General features: G+C 49.0%; 1 long non-coding RNA gene across 1 annotated transcript; it reads right to left on the bottom strand.

The window, feature by feature from the left end:
• Positions 1 to 6,554: 6,554 nt before the first annotated feature.
• LOC146772185 (uncharacterized) lies at positions 6,555 to 16,803 on the bottom strand. Its single transcript, XR_014972043.1, has 3 exons — positions 16,714 to 16,803; positions 16,494 to 16,573; positions 6,555 to 6,658 (listed from the first exon to the last, which is right to left on the bottom strand). It is a non-coding gene; the product is annotated as an uncharacterized LOC146772185 (long non-coding RNA).
• Between the last annotated feature and the right edge of the window lie 2,174 nt (positions 16,804 to 18,977).

Here is an 18,977-nt window from a genome sequence, read left to right on the forward strand (position 1 = left end):
TTCCCCTCTCGGTGACTGGCCGAATAGCCTACTTTATTTTTTCAATAACCTCCCCATCTATGTCCCGGTATCCTTTTTTACGGGCTTGACGCGCTCTCTCCGAGACTTCATTTGGGGGGCTGCGCGACACAGGGTCGCGCTGCCCAAATTGTACCTCCCCGTCGGGCAGGGGGGACTTGCCATGCCTTGTTTTGAACATTATCATCTAGCGGCGCAGCTTCAATGGGTAGCACGCTGGTTGGCAGATAGAGGCCGCGAAGATACGGCAACAACCCCCCCCCCCTCTCCCGCTGAATAACCTTCTCGGGCTCTTTCACCCGGCGGCTGAGGTGGAGAGGCAGACACCACTCCTATTGGCAGGGCCTACAAATGTTTGCCTGTGTCTTCGCCTCACCCGGTCCGTGATCCCTTATGCACCGGCCATACCGTTGGAGGGCTCACCTGGCGGGCAAGGACCGCTTGGGGTTTCAGAACTGGACTGCAGTAGACGTGTGCACTTTAGGAGATCTGTATCGGGATGGGGCTCTTCTCTCGTTTGCCACCCTAGCGGAGGAGACTGGACTGACCCCTGGGCAGTTTCTTCGACACCAGGCCTTGGCGGAGCGGTGGGGAGATCTAAAGGAGGAGCCGGAGCAGCATTTAGTGATGCAGTACCTTCACGTGATGGGGCGTGGGAGATGCCTGGTCAGGTGGTTTGCTTCGGCGTTGCGTGCGCACGCGGCAGTGAGCCTGGCATCATTATGGGGAAAGTGGAAGGCAGATTTGGATCGTCCTCTGACCGATAAGGAGTGGGATAGGGTCCTGCAGGGTCTGCGAAGGGTCTCCCAAAACATGCGGTTCTGACAAATCCAATTTTTCATCTTACACCGGGCATATCTTACGCCCGCCTCCATTAACAGATACACACCGCACAGATGCTTGTTGCCCCCGTTGTGCGGAACTGGACGTGGATTTGATCCACATGTTGTGGAGCTGCCCCGTCTTGGGAGTCTACTGGTGGGCAGTGCGAGATGCGCTCAGCGAATGTACAGGGCGTGATATTCCCTTCGAGTGGTCATCCCACTTGTTACATCTATTTCACAGATCGCCTTCTACTAAGGTCACCTCTAGATTTCTTGATCTGGGGTTAGTGGTGGCGAAGCGACTCCTCACTAAACGCTGGAAGGCAGACGCCCCTCCGCATGAGAGGGCGTGGCGTGGCTCGTTCCTGGTCTGGGCAAAGGCGGAGGGCGTAGCCCTCCAGAGGGAGGAAACAATGGGGCTCAGGGCGACCCCCATAGCAACACAGTGGGAGTTACTGGTACAGTCCATATTGCGATCGGGGGACACTGAGGCAGAGGAAAACGGGGGACACATTGGAGAGGTCACGCTACCAGGCCAGGAGTTGCCCCGCCTGACAGGGTGCAGCGACACTTGATGTCATACCTCAGGCTGAGATGGTGAGCCATGGGGACGTAAATACTGCTGGTTGCGTACTATCTTGAAAAGAAGTTGGAGGGGGGGATGGGGGCTCCGGGAGGTGGCGGGGGGGGAATGCCTGGAAGAGCACCGGGCGCTGCTATTGAGTTCTACTATTGTTTCTCTGCAGGGGTGTTAGTTTCCCGGCTGCGTAGTTTTACTGTTAGAAACATACACTTATACTTCTGTTTATGAGCAGCTGTGAGACTGTGAATGCAGGTGTAATGCCTCCACCTGATAGTTCCCTGCACGGGGGAAGATCGCGATAAATAGTGCTTTCACGCTTGTGACCAGACTGTCGGGGCTTTCATTATGGACAAGCAATGTGCATTGCTCCCCACTATTACAGTCAGGGTTGTACCTACATGGATATTCTCATGTTTGTCAAAGATAATTGTGCATTATCCTGTTCTGTGATATGATATGATGTATGTCATCTAAACGTCAATAAACAGATTTCTAAATAAAATCAGAGAGTTCTCCTGCCCAGTCAGTCACCACCTAGGCCTGAGCCAGGCAATACTACCCGGCTGCAAACTGTAGTCAGGGGAAGCCCAGGTGAGCCGAGTCGCTGTGCGCCAAGAGAGGGAACATTAGCTGAATGAAGCAGGGTGCTTCTCGAAATGAGAAGACACCCCATCAGGTACATGTTGATCAGTGCTCAACATCAGGTGCACGTTGACATTGGTCACACCAGAATGGTTTGGTCACACACAGGTGCAAGTTCAGGAATGCTTCATGAGGTACACCTCCCACCTCCTAGGGTCACAACCTGTGAATCAAACACTGCACGCAACAAGTATGCATTTAGCCCATCGCATAAGAGTGATGCCGCACAATAGATTAAGCGGGTCACGCTGGGTCTCGCAACCAGTGGTTCCACTCCCCTCCAGCTAGACACTTGTGCATGCCATGGTGACCACGATGCAGGGGCCACACACCTTAGATGTGGGCAGACTTTGGGGGCTCCCACAAGGCAATCCAGACTACAGGCACAATTGTTAGCTCAACGCCATGCTACCAGCAGGAATCCAGCTGATGGGGCATGGGATGGCACTGCACTTCAGGTGTCACAGGTAGACTGAGTGGGTCCCTCTCAAGAGTTCCTTGATGTCCAAGCCAAGAGGGCAAACTATACCGTTGGAGAGAACTTCAGGGTGCCACACAGCAGCCGGTAGCTCCGTTCTGTCTGCTATGAGCACAGAGGCCCACTCCAGTAGGAACATTTCTAAGCGAATCATGACAAAGCCACCTTGACCACTGGCCAAGGGGATGTTGCTGTGGATCCAATGACCAGAAACATAATGAGGCTGCTCGACTGCAATCCACTATTGTAGCCGGAGTTGATTTTAACCACTTCCTCGTGTTAACCTATGGGAAGAGCAAACCCTAAAGGTAGCGAAAACACACATTGGTATTCCTCACTACCTGGGCAGGGGGCACGTGTACCTGCCCTGCCTTTCACCTGCCACTCACTTCACCCCTTAGGACACACCCTCCGGGTACTCTGGTGGAAGTGAAAGGCACTCTCAGGGTGGGTAGTGACTGAAACGGGCCAGTCTGAGTAAATGCGCGATTGCATGCAGGCTTGACACGCATTTAGGAGCAGCATTGGTGCAAATGCGCACACCAGCCTGCAATGGCAAGCTGGACACATGCTTAGCATACCCTCAGTGCCAAGCGCACACCAAGCTGGGCCCAGGTCTTAAACAATAGGTGCAAGAGTACACCCACCAGCTGGCCATGGCAAATCTGTCCAATGCTTTAGAACCTCAGGAGAGCACAACATGTATGAAGGGTGCACGCACTTTCCCAATGTAAGTGCAATGTGAAAGTGCCCTCATGGCCTTAACAAGAGAATCTGCCCCACCCAGCAAGTATCCCACATGTACCTACCCAGCCACTCACCTACCCCGGTTTGGTGGTAGTGAACAGCCCACTCAACGTTTGCTATAGAGTGAGACCAATCAACTTGAGCACGAGACATTAACAATGTTACAATCAAGGTGGTGTTCCCATTAGCCAATGGGGCACCGGCTGGGGTGTGGTGTACCATTTTACAGGACACTCACAGGTACGACACCTAACCCAGTCAAGTAAGCATCCTATCCTGGCATGTGTAGGAAGGGCACACACACTTTCCCACTGCAATAGGGTGGGAAAGTGCCCATAGTCCTAAGGTCAGAAGAGAGTTGGCAGTCTTTAACTGGGAGTTTGATGTGGATTTTCTTTGACCACAAAGTGAGGTTGAGGATTTAGCCAACAATCATTCTGGCTATTGGGGTTGTGCTCGAGGAAGGTTGTACAAAGTATCTCTATCACACACAATTTAAGTAAACTGCTGATGAAAATCACATTGGGTAATGACATGTTTGCATTGTATACTTTTCAGTATAACTGCATGTAAGTGCAAACGGAGTGGTCATTTCAATTGAAGATGTATTGTCTAATAACAGCACGGTATCGTGTCGCTGCACTACTCCCCACCATTGTACAAAACTCCATGACGCCACTCCTTGCCACCACACTATTCTCCTTACTTTTAGCCATGCTGAACAGCAGCTGCTCTGGTGCGCAACACTAGTAAAACATGCTGGAATAGCAAACATCTCTTGGCAAGGCAGGCCCCAGTGGCTGGGCAAATTGGTAACGACTAGCCAGGCAAAGGCTTCACCTCATTAGTGGCCGTCCGACACCCAAATACAGCAATACGCAACAGAAAGAGGAGATTTCCAACATGCAGCAACACGCCGCAGGATTTAGTAACCCCATGAGGAAATGGCCATAAACTAAAAGTTCTAGTGGTCCTGCCTACACCCAGCATAGGCTTCCGTGGCTCTGAGGGCGGCTTTAAGCAGGCCAGAAAATGTTAATGATTGGACAGCCAAAGTACAAAGATACGAGACCAACAAAGATAAATCTTATTCCATTACTACCTTGCCTGCTAACAATTCCAGTCGCGCCGGTATCCTCTAAACACTGCCTCGTCCAGCCTTTCCCATACTACACTAAAATCAAACTTACACCACCCGTCTCATCTCACCATCCCCTTAACCATTCCAAGGTTGGCTTAGACTCATCTTCCACTAAGCCTCTCCTTTGGACTCTGCACACATCTACATGTTTGGCCTTCTGCTACTGTGCCTTGCACTCAGTGGGTAGGAAACCCTACAGTAGTTCTCAATGCACACCAACAGGCAAGGTAGACCAAGTACCCCAATTGTGTCACCTCGATCTATAGGAAGGGCAAGTCCTAGCTTGGTCCATGGAATTCTACACTCAAAAGGAGTAACAAAAAGGAAGGCATGGTTAATCTCTCCTACTAAGCGTCAACAAGTTCTGAGTTACACGAACGAAGTCATGATTTAAGGGTGGTGCCCAAGTGGCACAGCTGGACATTATCTTGTGGGGTGTCAGGAGACTGAGCCCATAGCCCTCATTCCACCCATGGTCACCAGGAGGGGTGGCGTAGAACACCCTAAATAAAAGATACTTCCTAGCAGCCAAGGAACACATGCAGGTCAACTAGTGTCAAAGGAACGTTTGACGGAACACCATGGCACGGTACAGGTGATGCAATTGCAAACTGCCCCCCCCTAACCATTCTAACCTTAAGCTTGCATTGTAATGCACATCTGGGAGAAGCAGTTTTGTAACATTAGATCACTACCCATCACAAGAATGTGTGCCCCCCCCCCCCCCCCCCCCAATCTTCTAAAGATGGACCAGATAACATGCAGACAATGAACCCACAGGAGAGCCCCTCTGAGGAAACCTTGATCACCCATTCTCTTAAATTAGCACAGACACAATAATTCAGTTCAACACTTTATTTTGCAATAATGTGAAGCTGTGAAATGACACGGTCTGGCCACCAAAGATTTCCTCCAAGAGGCTTCCTGTGGGAGGAGCGTCACCTACAAGAAAACAAGAGGAAGAACGTGAGCGAAGACAGCTACAGCCACCAGAGATGTTCAAGCATCGAAAATCAACACAGGCAAACAGATTCTTTACAAGGTTACCCCAACCCTCTCGGCTGTAACCCAAACAGGTCAGTTTACTCCTCTCTCCACTCTAGGTTGAAGAACACCCTCTCAAACATGCCAGTATATTCAAGGTAAGAAGAAAAATGGAGTCCGCAGAGGTCACTGCCTTGGGAGCTGGTTGTAAGAGGACGTTTGAGGAACACACGCACCCTCCACACCCCATTTAAAACCTCACTCTTAAAACTTGAGTTGCGGGACCGCCCTTCGCAAGCAGAGACCACAGCATTTGGGAGCAGACGCATTCTTTCGAAGCCTACATCCCTCCACGCAGGGGGACGCCATTTAAGATCTTTGGAATCTTCAGCTATGGAAGCCCTAACAGCACGGGACCAGGTCTAAATGAACTTTTCCTTTAGTCAATTAATGCAAAGCAAGTGAGACATGTGCAAACAGCTAAATATCCCGATTGTTCCTGGATAACTTGCCACAAGGTGAACCCTCCCTCGCCATCTTGGACTACTTCATAGCCTGGTCCATTAAACCCTTCTAGATTTACCTCCCAAACCACACCCTCTTGCAAAACAGCAGGATCTGCCAGTCACAGACCTGGTGCAGCACATCTATTCTGAGAAATACTCACGGCACCATAAACTACTTACTCCACTTTCTATTCTCCAAGACCCATCCAGTCCTCACAGTAATATCACCCGATTCACTCTATTCCACCACCTCGTAGAAGTCTGGGGTCCAAACTCCTATATCACATGCTTTTCTATAGTGGATGTTACAAACCCAGAACTTATCTTTATTGCAAGCAAAGTAAGAGACTGAAACACCCTTTTCAGGACACAATGCAGTCAGGTTCTATAAAGGCAAATAGAACATCTGAAAATGTATTCCTCAACTGGGATTTAGTAAGTGAACAGTTTCCCCATTAATGCAATGTATGTTCTGTTCAGATACACTGCACTCTTCAGCACTCAAAATATTGAGTAGTAAATTATAGGTCATTAAGTAACATTTATTTAAAACTGGATTTCTAGGATTTAGTTTCCTCAGTTAATTTACATTCATTGGCATGCGTCATACACACCATGACTTACCCCTCAACCCTGCAGCTTGAATTGATGGGTTCCACGCAGACAACCACCATCTGTGCTTCAGGAATTGGAGCAGCGCGGAGACAGAAGAAAGCATCTAAAAATGAGGGTGATCTGCAATAGAGAAGGATAAATTGGTTCAGAGCTCAAGTGGAGAAACCAATATCGGGGGGGGGGGGGTGACAGATTTGTGCATCCTGTACCAGAAATAAGGCCTTCCAGCATCAAAGGTAGAAGCTTCTGCTCTGCATAAGGGTTTCTCCTCTAGTGAGTAGATTTCACTGCGAGATATCTGAATTGAGGCTTTCTGTACGGCCCTTGGGTGCCAAAATTCAGGCTATCTCGAGAGAGGTGACAGACCAGCGCCAAACTCTGTCACCTCTCCGTTGACGTCAGCACTGCAGCCGGTTCACCCAGTGGGACACCCTATATAAAAAAACGAGTGCCCACATGGGGCCCCGGCTGCAGTGCTGAGGTCGGGCTTAAATTAAAGCCACTTTTTTTTTTAATTTAGTCATCACATAATAGAAATAGAGGTAAGAAATAAGAAAGTAGAAAAGTGGGAAACAAAGGATAGGAAAGACAAAAGGCTGGATAATGGCCATTATGTGCTGGCCATTATGTGCTGGCCTGTAGCTGCAGTAGCCACCTCCCCCCACACGCTTTTTGCCTGTTTGATGCAGCTTTGAGGTGCACTGGGCTCCCGCTAACCTGGTGCCTCAGGGCTCTTTCCCCAAGACAAGTTAACTGGTCAATTGATCCCCAAGTGACCAGGCCTTTAACACCTCTAAGGCCCTGTAAATGGCACCCCAGGTACCTAGGGGGTAGGTACTAAAGAGATTCAATCAGATTTATAGAGCACACCACTCACCTCTGAGGGTCTCAAGTCGCCGGGGGGGTCAGGCAGCTCAGAGGTCATCCAAAGAGCCAGGTCTTGAGGTCTTAACTGAATACTTGGAGTGGGGCTTAATCTGATGCTGAGGGGGGGGGGGGGCTTGTTCCAGGTCTTGACCATGATGTATGAGAAGGATCTGCCTCCCTTTCCAGCTCAATGGATGCGGGGGATTTCAGCAAGGGCTAGGTCAGCTGAGCAGAGGTTTCTCTTGGGGGCGTGGAAAGAGATTCTTTCGTTCAGGTTTTGGGGGTCCAGTGTTGTGTAGGGCTTTGTAGGCATGAGTGAGCAGCTTGAAGGCAATGGACGGGGAGCCAGTGGAGGTCACGGAGGTGCTGGGTGATGCGGTCGTGCCGTGGGATGCAGAGGAAGAGTCTGGCTGCGGCATTCTGGATTGTCCGGAGTTTGCGAAAGATTGGTGAATTCGACGTAGAGAGCGTTTCCGTAGTCCACCCTGCTGGTGATGAGTTTATGGCGACAGTCTTCCTGGAGTCCCGCGGGGGGGGGGGGGGGTAAAATCGATCCATTTGAAGTTCTTGCAGAGTATGGGGAGGGTGTTGGAACATGTTGGACACGGTGTTGATCTGTCAGTTAATGGTGAGCGAGTAGAGCTAAAGCAGAGGTTGCCGGCGTGGTGCATGGGGATTTCAGGGTTTCAGGGGGCCACCAGGTGTCACCCCACGCAGTGGTGGTGGATCCGAGGGGGGGGGACGTCAGTTCTCAGAGTTGATCTTCAGGCAGCTGCTGCTCATCCAGGATGCGACGTCCTTCATTCCTTCCTGGAAACTGTGCCTGGTGACGTCGGGCTCCTTGGTGAGAGAGGATGAGCTGGGTGTTGTAGAATACTATGCGAAATCTGTTTCCTGACGAGTCCCCAAGAGCTGCAGCATATATTGTGCCACTCTAAGGGACTCAGAACTAAACTCATGCAGTGTGCATGACAAGGAGCTCTAAAAAGTGAGCATAGTGTCCTTGTCTCCTAATACTACATGTAATGTAAGTTACCCCTACAGCAGCCCTTATAGTGCAATATATTGTGAGACTATAACCGTGCAAGACTAACTGAGCCACACTGATGCTAGCGTCATTTAGTAATCCATGCATCCAGAGAGCTCCTTAGAGGGGACCCCTGAAAATCTACCAGATACTGGGGTGCCGATGTGCTGACTGGTTTTCACCAGCCTGCCACCCAAGAAGAGTTTGACCCTAGATCTGCGGGGTGGGGGCATAAACAAAGTCTGCTCGGGTAGAGGGTGCTTTGCACCCCCACCCACAGGATGATCCACGGATATGTATTCCAGTGCTGGGGAGCTTCTAGGGGGCCATCTTTAATGTACAAGTCTGGCTACTACCAAGAGGAGGTAAACCCCACTGTGTCTAGAGCCCTTTGGCACATGGACAGGCAGGAAAGTTAGCTACGCAAGACAAGTGTCCACCCTCAGGCAAGTAGCACTTTAATGCGCTACCTTACGTTGATGCAACTTTTCAGAAGTGATCATCTTGGTGATGGCAAAGGTGGGGTCTTTCGGATAGGGTTATGCCCACTTAGACCAGGAAGTGGGCATAAAGGGGGCGTAATGACCCCAGGGTAAATAGCCTATTGGCTACTATCATACCCTAAAGTTAGGATTTGGGGAGCCCTGGCACTAGGAAATCAGATCCTGATGCCTACAAAAGGACACTGAAGAGTAACAAGAGCAGGACACTGAAAAACAACTGTCTTGGCACCAGCCCTGCCAGCTTTTGTGCTGTTCCATCAAAACCAGGTAAGGTTTTATTCCTTACCTGGCCATCTTCACTTATCTGTTCGTCACTTCGCGCTCGGCCCTGGCAGAACCCGGATGTTAGCGGGTCCGCATCGCACAGGGGTTGACGCGCTAGTCTTTTTCGCTACCGGAAACTATATAAAATGCGCTGGGGCGGCCGCGCAGTGGGCGCACACAGCAGGCGCGCCGCTCAAAGCCCGTCTGCGCCCGGAGCGTGACCAGCGCCAGAACCCCTGGTCATAGCTATTATTCATAGGGAGCATTTAAAAAACTGCGGGTAGACACCATTAGGGATTTTCCGGCAGAAGCCCTACATTTTACCATTAATAATAATCCTCTGAATTTTCAGGGTCTACTAATCTATCATCCCCCCGGACCCAAGGCCTCATTTGCACAGTCTCTAATGACCCTTTTAGAATCCTACACAGACTCTGTCCAGTTTATGATTCTCGGGGATTTTAACTACCACTTGGAACTTGCTGATAATTTAGATACAGGTAGATTGGACAACCTGGCAACTTTTGGTTTCACCCAGTTGGTTTTAGAGCCCACTCAGGCTGGTCACATTTTAGATTGCGTCTTTTCGAATAATTCTGAGACGCTCGTGTCAAAAGAAGTACCTCTTCCATGGTCAGACCACCATGCGATCCACTTTAAGATCAGGGTCCCGCTGCCAACTCAGAAAACACAAGTAAAACCAACTAAGGTAAAGACCAGATGTTGGAACAAAGTCCATGCCAACGATATGATAGCAGCCCTTGGTCAAGGTACCCCGTCGTTGGCTAAAAATAACAATGTGGCAGGCTCTGAGTTTAATAACTGGCTCCGGACAGCGGCTGACCAGGTAGCCCCAGAAAAATTGTCAACAGTTAGGAGACTTAAGCCTTCGTCCCCTTGGTATAATCCACAATTGAAGAGCCTAAAAGGTAAAATGTCGAACTACTGAGCGTCCGTGGAGGCAAGATTATGGTAATGCTATGAAAATAAACTATAATCTTGCTCTCCAACAATATAAAGAGGCAATTCTTGCGGCAAAAAAAGTCGTTCTGTACCACTAAAATTGGTCACTAGGCATTGTTTACAAGCCTGGAGACGGCCGCGGACTGTTGGGCGCGTTTCTGCCAACAAAACCCCCGGAGCCCGTTTGAAAGTATGACTAATGCTGCTGGCTTGGAATCGTTTATCTCCTTGACGCCACCGGGGTACATTCATTGGACACTATGGGGCAGATTTATGAGCCCCTTGCACCACTTTTGCGTAACTTTTCTCATGTTAAAAGTGACGCAAAAGTGGCGCAAGGGGCTCATAAATCTGCCCCTAAGTGTTAAGATTACGTTGGAGACTCATATCCTCCTCCTTTGATTCATTAAAGGAACCACGGACCTCATTGCTCACTCCTAATTGATGGGTTGCCCAGTTCAGTCCAGATGAAGATCCGCAAGACCGAGGAATCAAACCCCCCCTTTGGTCACAAGTCGGAGCGAAACGTCGACGCCCAATTAATCTAGTCTGGACCCTTAACTATTTTCATGTGCCATCCTAGAATTGATTTCTAGTGAGAACTGATATAAACGTTTGTGGGAATACACTTGGGCAGACTTCAAAAGGACGGTGATTTGCAACCGTTCCTTTTGCTTTGACATATTAAATTTTCTATATATATATTTGGTTGAATTATTCTCCTTCACTTCACACCAGTGCACCCTGTTTCACTGCACGTCTCCTTCTGGAGCAACCTTTCTCAAATTGCTATTGATATTTATTGTCTGGTTTTCACCTAATTGCTTTAAATAAAAATATGGTGATCGATTTCATGGTCGTTTGTTGCACTTTATGTTGTGTAATTTATTCAATATGTAAAATCGAAACATTTGATTAATACAATTTAAATATAGGTCTAGGACCACTGTTTTTTGTATCACCAAAATTGAGGAAGCTGGCAATTCCTCTAGTGAGCTCTTTAGAACGGTAAATCTGCTCTCTAAATCACAGCTGGACCTTCCATCCGAATCAAACTATGTGCAATAAACTAGCAACATTTTTTCAGAATAAAGTCCAAGTTATCTATGATAACCTTCTGAAAGCACGAACGGTCCCAGATAAATTAGATCTATTACAAATGAAGATAGAACTATCTGATGTGGAGTTAACCAGATTACCAGTGATCAGTAAAGATGGTTTGTAAACTCCTTTCTATAAAATCTGGATCACCTAAAGACCCCGGTCCTGCTATGGTGCTGCATTTGGTCGCTAGCAGAATTGGCGCCGAACTGACGCCGTTAATTAATCAAGTCTTGGAGTCTGGTAGCTATCCAGCAGTCTGGAAAAGTGCCACGATTAGACCTATTCTTAAAAAACATACTTTAGATCCTACGGAGCCTAAGAACTATCAACCGATTGCCGGTCTGCCTATAGTGGCTAAGATTCTAGAGAAATCAATGAATAAGACACTGATGGATCATCTGGACACTAATGATTTATTATCCAACTCAACATGGTTTTCGATCTAACCATTCGACCGAATCAGCCTTAATTGTAGCAGCCGAGGAGATCCGGAGAACAGTTGATAGTGGGGGTAATGCAGTTCTTGTATTACTTGACCTGTCGGCAGCCTTCGACACTGTGAATCACACGGTGTTAGTGCAGCAGCTGCGGGAGGTCGGTGTTAGAGCAGCAGCTGCGGGAGGAAGGGATCGGGGGTTCAGCTCTGTCCCTCCTATCCTCATTCCTGGAGGGGAGAGTACAGAGCCTGGACTGGGAGGGCCTGCAGTCAGATCATTTTTATCTGCCTTGTGGGGTTCCCCAGGGTTCAGCATCATCACCAACGATATTAAATATCTATATGCTGCCCCTGGCCAGTCTCATTAGGAAGCATGGTTTTGCTTTAGTGTCATATGCAGATGACTCCCAGCTCATAATCTCAATGGCTAAACAGCCTGAAGATACAGTCATCAGGTTTCACACCTGTTTAGAGGAGATTATGACCTGGATGAACCATAGCGTCCTAAAAATTAATACGGATAAGACGGAGGTCATTGAGTTTGGTCAGGGGCGACCCCTGTGGTGGCCAACGACAGCTGGAGAATGCCCCAGTCCAGCTCCTAAGGTTAGAAACCTGGGAGTTTATTTTCGACCGTCAACTAACCTTCTCCGCCCAGGTAAGCAGCCTCACCTCTTCCTGTTTCTTTTTAATCAAAACCTTGAAGATGATGTTTCCCTTTATCAGGAAGGAATTACAGAAGACAGTGGTAGTGGCTCTTCTTTTGTCTAAGTTAGATTATTGTAATGGCTGCTCCTGGCGACCAACAAATTCCAAATGAGCAGGTTACAGTCATTACAAAATGCCGCCGCCAGACTACTCCTAAACATACCAAGAGGCCAACCAACCTCCGCTGGAATCCGAGCCCTTCATTGGCTTCCCATCCAGCGGAGAGTTGCTTTCAAGGCCCTATGCTTGGTCCACAAGGCATTTTATGGTGGAGGAGCCAAGGCCATTCAAAAAATGTTCAGACCCTATACTCCAGCTCGCTCACTAAGATCCAGCACGTTGGGTCTTCTCCATATTGATAGGATCAGGAAGGTGAGATGGGGTTGGAGAGCTTTTTTCCCCATTGTGCAGCGAAGCTGTGGAATTCACTGCCAACAGCCATGCGTTTTCAATCAAACAGACTAGTATTTAGGAAAGAATTGAAGACCTGGCTGTGTGCCATAACATAGGCATATGATATAGGCTGTAATACTTGTACTCACTCTAGCGCCAAGACGTCACGGCATTCGAGCGCTTTAAAAACATCTATCCTAAGACTGCACAATAGTGGTCTAGCCCTACAGCAGCAGTGCCTCTAAAGCCCGAGAGAACTGGATGCCTCCAATAAAGACTCAAGAACTGTGGAGCTGCTTCCCTGCAGGCACCTCAAAGATGAGTGCTCCGGACCACAAAAAGGTGATGCCACAAAATACAACTGCACTCGTACTTCCTAGCCCAAGCTGAAATGGTCCAAAGGTGCCGGTGTGGTCCTCCAGAGAGCTCACCTTGGACTTGCCAACTGTGGACTTCCAGACACTGCCTGCAGCTCCCCTCTACAGCAAGTGCTGAAAATCCGAAACGTAAAGACACCTCTACACGCACTGCCTCTGGAGAAGAGAACTAAAGGCGCCCCCAAGCATCACAAGTTAAGACCACCTATGGGTTCAGCCAGACTGTTCTCCCAGTCCAAGCCTGCAGCCTCTCTTCCCACACGCCCAAACGCAATACAGGTTTTACCTATAGAGGTTAACATTACCACAAAGTGCTTCAATTAAGATTTAAGTATCAAAATCTCCAGACGCTGAAACACCTCCGCACCTGGATACCCCAGTGCCTCCCAAGGTGGTCTGCTGGTGTGGCCTTGGACCTTGTCCCATATTCACCTTATGTCACGGCGAATGGTCCCACGAGTTGTTCTCAAGTTACTATACACAGCGTATGTTTTCTTCCCAAGTTAACATGGCCATGAAGTACTTCATGATTTAAAGACTTTTCTTTTAACCTGCTTTTTTTCGAAAGTATGTAGTGGTCAGCGATGGTAGTGCCTTAAGTTAAAGAAAATGAAGTTATTTTTATAAATTGGGGGGGGGGGGGAAGAGATCTCCTAGAGTTGTGTGCATCATTTATTGGCTGTGTGCACACAGATGTCAAAGACCGATACGCCCAAGGATGCTCGACCACCGTACCCCCTAGAAGAGAACCTTGGGATTGCTAAGGCTAGCCCCTCTCCACTCGTAAGGATATACCTGGACTCTGCACATTATACATCTGTTACACCATAAGGAGGCAGCTTCCGACTCTGTTGTAGTAAACGTGCTCTAAAGTTTCCACAAGCTGCACCTTCACACCAGGCCCGCCTTACATATTCTAGGAAAACAATGTTTAACATTGCCCTCAAACCACCACGTCAGCCTCTCAGCGCTGATGTCTCCCTTATAGAAGCCTTGAAAAATATGGCGCATGTTCAAGTCTACGCCATCACTCCTTGAAAGACTGCAGGTTACTACCATCCAAGCGTAAAATGCCCAGATCGGACGAAGGAGGTGAAAAGCGCCAGAGTAGCAGCGTTTCAACAGATTGCAGACTGCCCTCCAACGGTTCTCACAGAGACTACCAGGGAGCTGCAAAGTGCAGTCCAGAGTAACGATGGAAAGATGTTGGGTATGGATGTCAAAGCGTACTCATAATATATAAATACAAGCAGAGTGAGTCCATCAGGACGATTAGAACACACGTTGGTAACAATGCCCCTGAAGCGATTGGTAGAAGGCCTACAAGAACAGGGGATGGCAGGACGCTAGGGTCTTGCAATCCCTCGCACTCCAATAAAATGGACCCATTACCAAGACAACTTAAGCCACAGTTGCGTCCCTCACTCGGAAAGACTGGTCGGATGCTTGCTTTTGGTGCAGTCACAATCTGCTTTCCTAATCAACCCCACTCAGAGCAAATATACGGGGCGTAGATTCAGGAGGGGCTGCTACATCCCACCCAACCAAAAGCATTTAGGTAAATAGTTGGGTACAGGTGTTCAGTAGAAGGGCCCGTATCTGTACTACCAGTACCCGTGCGCTCCACTTGGCGCTCAGTATTTGAAAATGGCCAAGATTTTTTTTTGTAAAGCAGCAGTTTGAGGTGTGCGTGTGGTGAGCGCAAAGAGAAGCAGCTAGTCAATCACCAGCTGCTGAGGAGCGGTCACTCGTGGAGTCCTGTGAGCCGGTTTTCTAGTGGGTCTCGCCCGTCAAGTACTCCATGACTGGGACTTCCATTAAAAGACTGGCAGCTAATGAAAAGGCTTGAAACGCCAACGCAAACTTTGCCACCGCAGCTCTGCAACAACCTGAAAACGAAGAACAAAAAGTTAAAGCAACACAAGGCAAACCAGCAGCCCTTCAAGCAAGACTACTCCGTTTAGGAGAATAAGGGCACAGGGAACTCAAGACCGGATGGTCAATCCTGGTCAAGTCTGAAAACCAGCAACGGTCCCATCAGACGGTCCAAGCCACAGCTGTGCCCACCACACTGAACACTCTGCCAGCGGATCACATAGGATAAGAAGTTACAGGAGACAAAGAACCAGCTACAAGCCTGCATGGAGACAAAAACAGAAAATAAAGATGGAGGGCATTGTAAAGAAAAGACACGGAACCTCAGAAGCGCTCCCACCGACACCCAAGAAACCCCTCTCTTGTATAGAGACAAGTGTGCCCCCTACACAAAACAGCCTACCAACTGTGGCCCCTTGTACAGGTGCAAAGCAGGAACAGAACCCCTAAACAAGGAATATTTGTCCAACAGCCCCAGGACGTAAGCGATCTAAGGAAACTGATCTTTCAGGTCCATTCCTCCCCAGCAGCAAACACCAACAGCAGCAGAAACCCTCTGGGCACCATCTTCCCAAATGGATATAGCGTTTCGCGCCCTCGAAGCGCCTCTTCCGGTCAGAAAGAACACGTCCTGTCACTGAAATCTGCTCCAAGCCGTCAGTCTCTGATAAGTGCCCTTACAGAAGACCCGCCCTCTCATTTGAGCTCCACCGAAACAAACAAGCATTGGTGCCTCGACTTGGAGTCAGACTCCTGGGCTTCGAGAATCACCTGGTGGAGGAGAGAAGAAACATACACCAAAGAGCGTCACTGCACCATATAATCATTCAACTGACTTCAATTGAAAATCGCACTAAAACACTCCATTCTATACAATGTTCCCTCTTCCGCCGCCTTCAACACCTGTTCGAAAAACAAGCATTCAAACGCAAGGAAAGAAACCTTCCCCTCTACCCCCGAGAGTCACTCTTCTTGTGAGACTCGACACCGCTGCAGCGGAACCGGAAATTAGAAAATAAAATGATGTATCCTACTGAAGTGCTCACTTGATGGTGTTTTAAAGAACTCCAGTTCGCCCAGGCCCCTCGTTCCCTTCCAGTCAACCTTTTTTTCATGGAAGTTATTCCAGTTTAACTTCATAAATTACAACTCCCAGAACACAACACTGTTTTATTAGATCATGGTTTGTTATAACATAAAAAATAAAAAGAGACACGAAGGACGCAAATACCATTGGAGAAAACATACACTTTTTACAATAAACACTACAATATAAAAACTTTAAATACTAAAACATCTAGACAAATAAGAGAAGGAGTAATTAATTCGGGGGGGAGAAGAGAGAGAATGAATGATAGCATCTCAAAGACAAACAAACATTACCGGGTCAAAAATCATCTCCAGTCCCAGGAAGAGAAAAACTAACACAAACACCTACCTGTGATCGTCCACTCCCCCCAAACACGACCCCTCTTCAGCCTTCACCCGCTCCCTGGGCAGGAAACGAACCTCAAAGGCCTAAAACACAAAACAAAGTGCGGAAACCAAAATCACCCGGGAAGGAACAGCACCGATTAACACCACCAAAAACTGACAATATTTACAGCAGAACCGCTACAGCCACAATAAAAAACAAACAACCCCCAGGAGCTACTTACCAGAGTGAAGCCAGAGCACCGGGCCCACCGCCCATCTTTGAATCTGCTGTGCAGGTGAGACACCTGATCACGTGGCCTCCTTTGGACGAATCACAGGCTCTCCGGTAACTGCAGGCCACACCTACTGAGGTCACGTGACTCGCATGGCCAATACCCAGGCTTCAATGAAGAGGCAGGTGGGCACTGGAGGGATGCAGCCAGGTGAGCCCTCCACGTGCCATTCATCGGCTACCGAGGTATTGGGGTGACGGCGCAAGCAGTGCCTTTATCTCCTGGGGATTCTGGGCACCTGATGGTGGGCAGCTGACAGCCCCGTAGGTGGATTCTCATTGGTCAGAGGAGGTTCCCTTATCACCATGTTCTGTAAAAATGCCGCATCTCAAGAGAGGAGGGAAGTTGTCACCTGCCTCTGTTTAATTATCCCTGCTTCCTACTACTGGACTTTTCTTTGACAAGCTGGTGCTTTCTGGGAGTTGTAGTCTTGGTTCCCTGCAGATGTCTGGTGAACCTCGCTTTGTAAAAGGAAAGCTAGGCGAGACCTCATGGGTGGGTAACAGGGACAGATGTCAGGTGGGGGTGTCTCAACTCCCCCCCCCTTTAGAAGCTACAGCAGGGTGGTGTTCTTGATGGGCCTCTTCTGTCTGCAACTTGGCAGATACAGGCTCCTAATTACTGCAAAAGGGGGGTTGGTAGAGTGGATGGATGGGGGAGCGGAAGGGCGAGAGAGTGGGTGAGAGAAAGGGCGGGAGAGTGGGTAGCTGAAAAGGCGGTAGAGTGGGTGGATGAATGGGCCGTGGTTGCCCTGTCTGCGGTGCGGCTCGTGCTTGAGGACGGTGAGCTGATCGGGACGTAGAGACTCCGACCGCTGCCATCTGGTGTAGCCCGGCCGGGACGCTGCGCCGATTCGAGTTCGCCACTGGATGCATCCACGGAATGGGGGTTCCGAATGATCTGCCTGCCGATCGAATGTCAGCGCTAGAAAGTGGTAACGAGGGAGGACTGTTCCGTTCTGCCCAACGTCCTGGGGCTGGCACAGGCCTCCCTAGCTGGCGAACCCCTGCAGCAACCACAAGGCGGGCGGCAGCTTCCCATAGGCCCTCAGTGGAAAACAGCGACCTGTGCCTGGATATAGAAGCGGGGCCCACGGGGATCACTCTATATTCTTATGTAACTCAGCACTTACTTTCTAAGCGGAGCTCACGGGGCCTGACTCTTTATTGACACCCAGCAATGTATTTTCACCGGTATGTAAAGATGTCCCATCTGACAAGGGGGTCCGATGTTCCACTAGAATAATGGCCTTAGCTGAGGGAACAATCCCAAGATCTAGAGACAATACCACCTACAAAGACTTGGAAATCAACAGACTCGATTTGCCTGACCTTAAGATGGCTGCCAAGCTACACTCCCCTTTCTAACCTGCCACCCTTGCCAGCTCCACCAGCCCGTCTCTGGTCTCTAGATTTTTGGCCCCTTCCTGATCATCATTTTTTATCCAGCAGAGTCCGAAATGTATGTCCGATTCCCGGTGGAGCTGCTTCGACAGCTATAGGGGAGACAGGCTCTGGCACCCCGCTATGGCCGTCACCTACCCAGCCGGACCTCGGACTTATGTCTCGTCCTTTTCTCCACTGCTGACTCTCCCCCCCCCCCCCCCCCCCCCCCGTGACCTCCCTGCTCTCCCTGGCCTTTTTCTTTTTTTGTGGATCTTGTTTTTCAAGGTTGCTAATAACTCCTGCACTGAATCTGTAATTAATGTGATTATTTTTGTAACTTGTAACATGCTGTTCCTTATGTAAAGCGCTCTGATACCTCCAGGTCTAGCCAGGGCAATATAAAACTCTAAATAAAGGGTGGATGAGTGAGTGACAGGGCGTGAGAGCGAGTGAATGGATGAGTGAGTGAAAGGCCAGATGGATAGATGCACGATGAATGAGTGCAAGGAGGGGTGAGTGAAAGGATGGGTGTGTGAAAGGATGAATGATGGAGAAAGGGTAAATTGTTGGATGGTTGGAATGAAAGACTGGGTGGATGGAATAGATGACAGAATATACAAGTGAAATAATGGATATCAGTGGGTGAATTGATGAATGAATGGATGGATAGATTCTTGGATGAAAGAGACAAGCAACCTCTTATAGGGATGGTCGCGATGACTTGCTTCACTTGATTGGGCCATAAGAGCTTCATGAGATGGATGAGTGGAAGGACGGATGGATGAGTGGAAGGACGGATGGATGAGTGGAAGGACGGATGGATGAATA

The sequence above is a fragment of the Triturus cristatus genome, chromosome 12 (assembly GCF_964204655.1).
Source record: "Triturus cristatus chromosome 12, aTriCri1.1, whole genome shotgun sequence".
Lineage (NCBI taxonomy): Eukaryota > Metazoa > Chordata > Amphibia > Caudata > Salamandridae > Triturus > Triturus cristatus.